This window comes from Octodon degus, unplaced genomic scaffold, assembly GCF_000260255.1.
Source record: "Octodon degus isolate 3935 unplaced genomic scaffold, OctDeg1.0 scaffold00115, whole genome shotgun sequence".
Classification (NCBI taxonomy): Eukaryota; Metazoa; Chordata; class Mammalia; order Rodentia; family Octodontidae; genus Octodon; species Octodon degus.
Window position 1 is genome coordinate 1,691,299 of NW_004524691.1, and position 11,315 is coordinate 1,702,613.

At 38.4% G+C, this 11,315-nt stretch overlaps 1 protein-coding gene across 2 annotated transcripts in view; it reads right to left on the reverse strand.

Annotated features, from left to right (window-relative positions):
* Positions 1-11,315, reverse strand: part of Plch1 (phospholipase C eta 1) — a 284,974-nt gene that overhangs the window by 235,210 nt on the left and 38,449 nt on the right. The window lies entirely within an intron of this gene.

Here is an 11,315-nt window from a genome sequence, read left to right on the forward strand (position 1 = left end):
GAATGTCCATTTTGTATCTGTGTATTCAAAATGGTTAGGATAGATATATAGCTACATTCTCTTAATTCAAGGAATAGAGGGATTTGTTCTAATAGTGTTTGTAAATAGGATATCATGTCTGCATCTTGTACAGCAAATAACCACTAGGGAGAGACTATGCAATGTGTTAATTATTGAAACTGTCCTGCCAATTTGATTTGAAACTGTCTCATTGCTATTTCTCAATAAAATTATAGGGAAAAAAATCAAAGGTCTGCTCTCTAGAATTTATAAAGAACTAAAAAACATTAGGGCCCCTAAATTTAAAGACCCAATCCAGAAATGGGCATCCGAGATGAACACAAACTTCTCAAAGGGAGAAATATATGAAGTGAATAAAAATATGAAAAAATGCTCCACATCACTAGCCATCCATGAAATGCAAATTAAAACAACACTGAGATACCATTTCACCCCAGAAAGAATGGCTATCATAAAGAAATCAACCAACAACAAATGTTAGAGAGGATATGGGAAAAAGGGAACCCTTCTCCACTGCTGGTGGTAATGTAAACTGATGCAACCATGATGGAAATCAGTGTGGAGGCTCCTTAAGAAAATAGGACTGAAAATCCCATTCAAGCCCGCTATCACCCTTCTGGGAATTTTCCAGGAGGAATTGAAAATGTCATATCATAGTGATATATGTGTACCTATGTTTATAGCAGCACAATTTGTGATACCCAAATCTTGGAAAAAACCAAGATGCCTGTCACATGAGGAATGATTGAAAAAGATGTGGTATTTTTATATAATGGAGTATTACTCAGCTATAAAGAATGATAAACTTAAAGCATTTACATTTAAGTGGATACCACTTGAAGATATACTCATAAGTGAAATAAACCAGACCCACATGTGTAAATATAGTAGTCTCTCATATAAGAACTCAATAGAAGAAATACAAATAGAAAGGTATAACACAATTAAAAGGAAATCAAGAACTTGAGGATTGGCAAGAGGAGAGGGCAAGGAGAAAAGCTGGGGAACAGGACAGGGACAAAGCCATACATTTATACACATAAGATGGGCAAGGCAATGATCCTGAGAAACATCAGCAGGTTTTTGAAACTAGCACTTAATTGGTAGGATTCTCACCCTGACTTACTATACATGCTGGTATCTATGAACTCAGTAACTGCACTGAAGATGGCAATGTGTAATAGAAGGCTCACACTTGGAATGCCTGTCATTCTGGTCTTCTAAATACGTACTTCTTGTCATGACATACCAATTAATATGTACTTCTTATCCTGACATACCAATTATTACCATACTGTCTCACAAGTAAAAGTTTTTTTTTAAAGAGTAATGAATGAAAATAAGACACAAAAAAAAGAAAAGTCACAGAACTTCCTGCTACAGTGTTGTAAAGGTTATTTCTAAATTTCTGTGTAAAAATATGAAATTGTTTATTCATATTCTTTAAATATTTTTCATTTTGCAAATTTTTATCTCCATATGCTGTAGGGACTTAATGTTTAACATATCAATACTTAATGGAAAATACCTGTTCCATGTTATGCCTAAGATGTTTGCTATTCAGATAGATAATGAGGTTAAACCCAACTGCATATGTTGTAGGGTAATAATAAGCTTCTCTTCTGGAGAGTTAACAACTTAAATTTGCAGACCAAAACTTAGAGAAATAGAAGGGCTGCAAGGACAGCGAACATTTTGACCCTAGCTTTTCAAGGTCAGTGAAGACTCAGGACATAGGAAAACCTGTACTGTAACATCATGTAACTCAATTGCATCCCAAATTTTCTGATCAAGGAGATTATGGGGCCACAGAGCAACATGATCGATGACATAGAGTGTGCCTAAGGACAGTCACCTGGAGAGAAAACATTCTCTCAGGTTTTCACAGAGAGCAAATTCGTCAAGCAACAGCTGTGACTCATCCACATGGCTGACACTGACAAAGGATCTGAAACCTGCAGTACAGGGTTACAGGATAAATCCTGAGGGTACTTGATTGGCATTATCAGATACAAAAGTTACATTTCGTGTTATATAGGTCTTGCCTTATCTTGGTCTTAACCATCCAGCAGAAAAGCATAAAAATGAGATATATAAAGTAAAGCCATATTAATATGCTGAGCTGTGAAAGGCTCAAGTCAACAATTTCTGCAGATTACCCACTGCTATTGTGAACTGCTGGACTGTGTTGGATTGTTTTGCTGAATTCGTGCACCTATAGCATTTAGATGCCAATGGAATACTCATTTCTGACAGGACTAAACAAAAAAAGAGGATACAAAGAAGCACCACTTTTTATCTGTATATGCAGAATTGTTAGGATAGACACACAGCTACTTTCGCTTAATTCAATGAGAAGAAAGATTTGTACTAATAGTTTTAGGACAGGATATCCTGTCTGTATCTTGTACTATGGATAACCACTAAGAAGATAACAATGTACAATGTATTAATTATTGAAACTGTTCTATTAATTAGTTTTGAAACTGTCTTATTGCTATTTGTTTCTCAATAAAATAAAAATTTTTGAAAAACAATATGCCTCTCTCAGTTAATTGGGAAAGCATGATCTTGGGGCAGACACAAAGCAAGAATCTCCAACACACAGAAGGTATGCTTAAAGAATAGACTCTTCCTAGAGTGGCCTTGATAGTAGAAATATAGCTATCTACAATCAAAATTTCACAAGGATTATCACACAAATCAAAGTAAAGAGTTCTTTCTGAAATACAAAATGACAAGACAAAGGAACAAAATGTAATCTCAGACCCCAAGCCCCACCAGAACAAGTCCAAGAGCCACCAGCAAACAAGAAATTGGAAGCTGTACACCTGTAATCTCTCAACTGCTTGCAATTGAAGTAAAGAAACAACTCCAGATGGGTATAGAAGAAATTAGACCAGAAATAATCTCTTAGATTAAAAAGGAAATCTAATTGTAATGAAAGAATTGCTGAGCATATCTAAAGAAGACACTGATTAAAAAAAAAAAAGAATATAAAAAAAACAATTGAAACCTTGAATGAACAATATGAAAAAGAACAATGCATGAAACAGATTCAAAGAGATATCCAGGAAATTAAAAATTCCACTAAAAGCTGGCAAAACTATTTGAATGAAACTGCAGATACACTTTCAGACCTTGAAGACTATTGACCTAACAATCTGTTCCCCACCCTGTTGCTGGCAAAATACTGGGGAACATCTTCTCATCTATCATATCTCCTTAACGGAGTCCCTGTTGCAGGTGCCAAAAGTAGGGATCTGTTGATCTCTTAGTAGTCCATGGAAGAAAATAGTAAGAGGATTTAGAAAATAAAAGCAAGAGATAATAGGTTTCGTAGATCAAGCCTGATTGGCAAAGCCCCCCCTGCCCCAAGCAACAGTAGAGGCCTTCATTTATACCTTTGCAAAGTTACAAGACACAATGTTGCCTAGCAACTAATAGGCAAAAAAGAACAGGCAGGATGTTTTCCTCAAGACTGAGATAGCTTGACTGCCTTAGGCAATGAGGCCTCATCCTGCCCTCCCACATAAGATCAATTTACAGCTTCAGCTTCTCCCAACAGAAAAACAAGTCAAGCCCAAAGCCCAAAGCTCAAAGAAGGAAGGAAATCATAAAGATCAGAGCAGAAATTAATGCAATTGAGACAAAGAACACAATACAAAGAATTAAGGAATCAAAGGGTTGGGTCTTTGAAAGATTAAATAAAATTGAAAAACCCCTAACCAACCTCATTGAAAAAAGAAAAAAACAAAACCAAAAACCCTCTCAAATTCAAGGTGTAAGGAAGGAAAAGGGTGAAATTACTGCAGATCCTATGGCAATTCAGAAGATCAACACCTACTTTGAAAATCTTTTCTCTCACAGGATGGAAAACAGAAGAAATTAACAGATTCCTTGCTTTTCATCTCAGCCGCCAACATCCCCTCCAGACTAAGGAAGACCCAGAAGCTTTGAGGCTATGTGAGTCATGGCTATGGCCACATCGGCAAGCCCCAGAAGCACCCCAGAAGCCAGGGTAATGCAGGTGGCATGCATCATCACAGGATCAAGTTTGACAAATATCACCCAGGTTACTTTGGGAAGGTTGGTATGAGGCATTACCACTTAAAGAGAAACCAGAGCTTCTGCCCAACTGTCAACCTTGATAAATTGTGGACACTGGTCAGTGAGCAGACACAAGTAAATGCCGCCAAAAACAAGACTGGAGTAGCTCCAATCACTGATGTAGTACGATCGGGCTACTATAAAGTTCTTGGGAAGGGAAAGCTTCCAAAGCAGTCTGTCATCATGAAATCCAAATTTTTCAGCAGAAGAACTGAGGAGAAGATTAAGGATGTTGGGGTCAGGGGCTTGTGTCCTGGTAGCTTGAAGCTACTGGACAGGGGGCTCATTAAAATGCTAACAAATGGTTTTTTTAAAAAAAAGATTTGATAGGTATGAATTATCAAAACTGAATCAAGAAGATATAACGATTCTGACTAGCCCAATATCAGTCAATGAAATTGGAAATGTAACTAAAAACTTATTAACAAAGAAAATCCCAGGTCTTGATGGCTTCACAGCTGAATGCTACAAAAAATTTAGACAAGATTTAATACCAATACTCTGCAAACTCTTCAATGACAGTAAGGAAGAAGCAATTCATCCTAACTTATTTCTGGAGACAAGTATTACACTAATACCAAAACCAGAGACAGACCCAACCAAAAAAGAAAACTACAGGCCAATCTTCCTCATGAACACAGATGCAAAAATACTCAATAAAATACGAACAAATAGAATGCAGCAAATTATCAGGAAGATTATGCACCATGCCCAGGTGGGATTCATCTTGGGGATGCAGGGATGGTTCAACATATGTAAATCTATAAATGTAATACACCATAACAACAACAGAGGTAAAAACAAAAACCACATGATCATCTCAATACAGGCAAAAAAGCTTTAGACAAAGTCCAACCCTCATTCATGATTTAAAAAAAAGAAATTAGAATAGATGGCTATACCTCAATCAGATAAAAGCCACTGATGAAAACCCAACAGTCAACATCATTCTAAATGGAAAAGAATTGAAAGCTTTTACTCAAAAATCAGGTACAAGACAAGGATGTCCACTATCACCACTCCTATTCAATATACTTTTGGAAACAATAGCCAAAGCCATTAGACAAGAGAGAGAAATAAAAAGAGCAAGAATTTAAAAGGGAGAAGTTAAATTATCATTATTTGTAGATGACATGAAATTCTACATGAAACACCAAAAAAACTCCATCAAGAAGCTCCAAAATAAACAAATTCAGAAGCACAGTAGGATACAAAGTCAACACCCAAAAATCAATAACATTCCTCTACACAAACAACAAACTCATAAGAAAGAAATTAGAAAAACAACACCCTTCACAAAAGCATCAAAAAAAAAAAAAACTTAGGAATTCATCTAACAAAGGAAGTAAAATATCTATACAGTGAAAATTACAATACTCTGAAAAAAAGAGATCAAAGAGGATTTCAGAAAATGGACAGATATTACTTGTTCCTGGATAAAAAGAACCAACATGTGGAAATGGCTATACTCTCAAAACTGCTATACAGATTTAATGCAATTTCAATCAGAATACCATCAACAACAGTAGATTAAAGTGCCTGCAAGCAGCGCACTCCGAAAGCATGCTGAGACTGCAGTTGAGACTGGGCTTGGTGGCACATGCCTGTAATCCCAGCACTTGGGAGGCTGTAAACAGGAAAATCACTACAAGTTCAGTCTAGTAGTAAGACCCTGATCACCCTGTAGATCCTTCCCTAAAACAAAAAAAAAAAAAAATACCATCAGTAAACCTCACAGATCTCAAGAAAACAATCCTAAAATTCATCTGGAACCAGTAAAGACATAGAAGAGAAAAGGTAATCCTGGCCAACAAAGGCAAAGCCAGAGGCATTACGATCCAAAATCAGCATGATACTGGCAAAAAAAAAAAAAAAAAAAAAAAAAAACAGGATCAATGGAACAGATCAGAGGATACAGACACAACTACAAACATACTCAGCCATCTTGCCTTTGACAAAGGGGCCAAGTATGTTTCCTGGAAGAAAGATAGCCTCTTTAACAAAGTCGCTGGAAAAACTGGCTTTCCATATGCTGAAAACTAAAACTAGATCCAGGTATCTCACCATCAGGTAAACTAAAGTCAACATGGATTAATGATCTAAACATTAAAACAGAAACACTAAATCCCCTGGGGGGAAAAGTAGGTAGAAATCTTGAAGACACGGGGTTAGGCAGACAATTCACAAACAAAAACAAAATTACAAGGGAAATACTTCAAATAATCAACAAATAGGATCTCATTTTATTGAAAGTTTCTGCATGCCAAATGAAATCACCAAAAGAGTAAAAAGAAAACGCACAAATGGTGAAAAATAAATAAATAAATAAATAATAGTCACTCAAAGGATTTCTATCTAGACTATATAAAGAACTAAAAAGAATCAGGCCCCCAAAATTCAAAGACTAAATCCAAAAACGGGCATCTGAGATGAAAACACACTTCTCTAAATACATGAAAAAAAAAAGGGCTGGGGAGATAGCTCAGCAGCATAAATACTTGCCTGGCAAGAGTAAGGACGTGAGTTTGATCCCTCGTACCACAAAAAAAAAAAAAAGTTCCACAGCACTGGTCATTCGAGAAATGCAAATTAAAACAACACTGAGATTTCATCTCACCCCAGAAAGACTGGTGATCCTAAAGAAATCAACAAATAATAAATGCTGAAAAAGCTATGGGGAAAAGGAACCCTTCTCCATTGTTAGTGGGGATGTAGACTGATACAACCTCTGTGGAAAACAGTGTGGAGACACCTCACAAAACTAGAATTAGAAGTCCAATTTAATCCAGCTAATCCACTCCTGTGTACTTTTCCAGAAAAACTGAAAACATCATACCACAGTGATATATGTATACATAAATTGTATTTATAACAGCACAATTTGTCATAGTTAAATCTTGGAAATAACCCAAATGCCAATCAGCTAAGGAATGGATTTTAAAAGATGTGGTATTTTTATACAATGGAGTATTACTCAGCTTTAAAGAAAGATAAACTTGAGGCTTTTGTAGCTAAATGGATGCAACTCGAGGCTAAGCTCACAAGTGAAATTAATCAGACCCACATGTGAAGGATTTTTTGCAGGGGAGGGTTGGCTCAGGCTGCCTTAAAGGTGGGTCTGGTAAGGGATGGGGAGTTGGGGCTCGAACTGTGGTCCCCTGTGCCTGAATGGGTTTGCCCCAGCAGTGCAAGCCCCCAGACCCACATGTGTAAACACCTTATTGTCTCACTATCGTAAGAATGTGAAAGAGTAAATATAATCTGAAAGGTACCATAGACAGTAAAAGGGAAAGAAACTGAACATAAGGAATAAACAACTGGAATGAGGGAAAGGAGAAAAGAGCAAACAAAAAAAAAAGGAAGGAAAAAAGTCAAGTATGTGTATACACAGCATAGCTAAGAATACTGTTCTACTAATTTCTATCAGTTTTTCGAAGGTAGAACTTAATGTTTGAAATTTGCACTTTGACCAATTTTATGTGTATATCTCTACTCTGAGCAACTACACTGAAGACAGCAATGTGCAACATACCAACCACCGTTGAATACTTAGCATCTTATTTTTTATTCTGTCTTATTATTTTTCTATTTTCCTTAAAATAAAAAAAGAAAATCCAGTACCCAAACAACTAATAGCTATTAAAACTAGTTTCAAAATTAGACTTCATTTTATGAAAGAATCAGGGTGTTGACATCTTTCCCCAATCTGTCCTGAACTCCTGCATTCAAGCCCCCCACAACTAGGCAGGTACCAGTACCACCATCCCAAAGCAGGGTTGTGGTTTTTTTTTAAGTGAATGGTAAAGTTCCAGAGAAGTTGAAAATAATCGTGTTAAGTCACTCACTCCCTGATGATAAGTACCATGGACATTATTGTCTACGTCTTTAAAAAACACGAACTACATGCTATTACTTTATAGTGTATTTTTTTCACTTAATAAGTTGCTAATATTTTATGACCCTGTAGTTGCACTGCTATAGAAAAATATAGCTCCCAACCTGCTAGTTGTTAGATGTGTCAAGTTTGTGTCCTCTGAAATCAAAGAATGACCTCCAAAGGGCAAAGGAGGTTAAGAATAGGAAGGGCTTTTTGAAAGAGCTCCTGACAGACAAGAGGAGTCTTGAAAATGGTTTGTCACCATAGTCCCTTGCCAGGGACGCTCTATATAGCAAAGTCACGATGTGGGTACATTGTGGGTCAATACAATCAACCTGGAGGCTTGGTGGTTTGCTCAGTTGTTTAAGCGCCTGCATGGGCAAACCCCATCAGGCACAGGGGACTGCCATTTGATCCCCAGCTCCTCATGCCACACACCTGCACTTAAGACAGCCTGAGCCAGCCAAAAAAAAAAAAAAACAGTCAATCTACGGGGCTACAAGTACAGCCACTTAGCTAATACTGATCCAATCGTGAAGTGAGTCACGTGGCAAGAGCACATGGGAAGAACAAAGACATTTTGGGAAGGGCTGCGCCCGGATGCTCTGGCCATCCACCTGGGGGACTGATGTCTATCTGGACTTCACCAGACCAGGTGATACTGCTCAAAGGGCAATCCCAAATTACTGTTTACCCCTCAGGGGCGCAGGTCGGCCTGGTCACTGCATCTTTATCTTGAGGCCTGGCCTTCAATGGCTGTGCCTCCAGCCACAGTTTTGGTGTGTCCTTGTCCTCCGCACTGACTCTGTGAGGGCCTGTCCCTGTCTGTCGATTGATTTCTATCCAACTTATCTGCCTAGAATACCATCAATGAACATACTTCTGCAGAAGGTAAAGGTGGCGTGAAAAACAAGTTATGATCAACTCCAAAACGTCTAGGGCAGTAATAACAACTAAAAAGTCATAAACATGAACAGAAGATTCACTCATCAGATGGGCTAAAAGTACCTTAAAGGGTAAATGCTTCTAAGCCCACTTTACAAACAAGTAAATTTATCCTACATTTCTTTATTCTTACCATTTTTCTTTATAGCTACATGACCAAAATTGCTAATGTCAAACTGTAAGACAGTAAGAAACTGGCATTAGTACACAAAAATACAAATTCAAAGGATGGCACTTTTAACTAAGAAGTTAAAAAGTAATTCTGAGTAACAATTATTTACTTGTTTATTTATTTATTTGGTACACAGTCTTGCTATACAGCTCAGACTTGTAGTGATCCTCCTGTCTCTGCTTCCTCAGCACTGGGATTACAGGTACGCACCACCATGCCCAGTTTCATTGTCTGGCTTGGCACTGGGCTGGCACAGCAAGCCATAACAGGGATCGAACCCCGGTCCTTGCACTTGCCAGGCATGTGCTTAGACCACCAAGCTATCTTTCCGGCCCCTGTCAATACTTTTCAGACTCTACAAAAAAAACAGTCCCTCAAACTTAATTTAATTAAAGTTTCAAAAAAAAATTTAAACAACCTCCACAGTGGTAGAGTTCATGGGCTCTCTCCCCTGCTCTCAACCAGCACCCCACTTTTCTTGTACAAAGTTCCTCTTACAGCTTCCTGTCCAGGAGATATGGGCATGATCATCTCCAGCCCTGACTCAGTGGGCAAGTGGCTCTGGCTCTTCAGGGAGAAAATCTGTGTGAGGTTGGATCCCACCCAGAGGAGCAAAACCAGGTTCTGTTGCTATCAGCCACCCTTAAAGCTAGATGTATTGCTGCACCTCTTTGTTAAAGAAACCAAGGTACTTGCTCTCCTGTGTTTTGTTTAGGCCATACTGAGTTGGATTTTATGCTATTTGTAACCAATAGACATACCTCCTAAGTAGTGAAATATCTCAGTGTAGCAAGGGGTAAACACAGCCCAACTTGTCTATTCTGATTCCAGCTCTGATTCACAGAAGAGCTTGAGCAAGGTTTTAAGTGGCCCTTCCTGAACTCGAACCCTGAGTGCCTTTACTTGCACTTTCCCTTGCATAAGTTCCATTCAAGACTTCTGTTCTGAATGCAGAAGATTCCCTTGCACCACCTGAAGGTACACGCAAGCAGGACAAAACTCAACGCCTTCTCTTCTTTGGAATTTTGCTAGCTGTGTTCATATGTGAGGTGAATCTATGCTACTGCCTTAAGCACGGTTATTGGGGCCAGGGAGATAGCTCAGCAGCATAAGTGCCTGCCTGACAAGCACAAGGTCTGAGTTCGACCCCCAGGACCAAAAATAAACATGAGTATTACTATTAAACACTAAAATATGTTTAGACATATGTTTAGCCACACAAATGGCTTACAAGACAAACTGTTCTGATTCATGTAACAGTTATAATACTGTGCTACAGAAAAAATGAAATAAGAAAGAATTTTAAAAGGGAATTTAGGGTTGGGGGGAGTAAGTTTTGGCAAAAAGAAAGTGGAGAGTTTTTTTCTTCTACAACTTGGCGAACACCTCCACCTCCTCACTACTAGGACTAGTGCCACCACAACCATTCTCAGGCACTGCCTTCCACAAAGTCTGGGCTTACACTCCCATCCACCTACATTCTTTCTTAATATGCATCCATAAGTCACTTTCTGGTTCACATAATATTTCCTTCTGTATCTTCTTTGTAAAAATTACCCTTATAATAGCCCTGAGAGTCACACATTAATTAGCATGAGTTCAAAGAGAATAATAGGAACCACTAAGTTGCAAACTGACATCTCTGACCAAATCCATGCCCCCCAGTCCTACAGAACAGGAAAAAAAGACAGGAGGTGACTAAATAAAATATTACTTACTCAAAACACACATACCTCAGCCCTCCCTTCAAGAGCCTTTGGAGTGTAGGGGCTGGAGATGGTTAGAGTTGGGTGCCCATGCTTTGGGAATCAGATGGTAAGAGGCTGCTTAGAAATGAAATTTTAGTGAATTTATGAGCTACTTAGGCCAAGTTCAGAAACAACAAAGCCAAGTTTGCTACCCAGACACCACTGAAAAAATCTGTCTGAGAGTCTCAAGAGTTCTCCAAATTGCTAATAACATGAAGCAAGACTATAACCAGAAATCTAAACATCATAAACTCTATCCATCCATCCCTCTCTCCCTTCCTCTCTCCCTCTCTCTCCTGTCTCTCTCTCTCTCCCTCTCTGTCTCTCTGTGTCTCTTTGTGTCTCTCTGTCTCTCTGTCTCTGTCTCTCTGTCTTTGTCTCTGTCTCTCTCTCTGTCTCTGTCTCTGTCTCTCTGTCTCTCTCTCTGTCTCTCTGCCTCTCT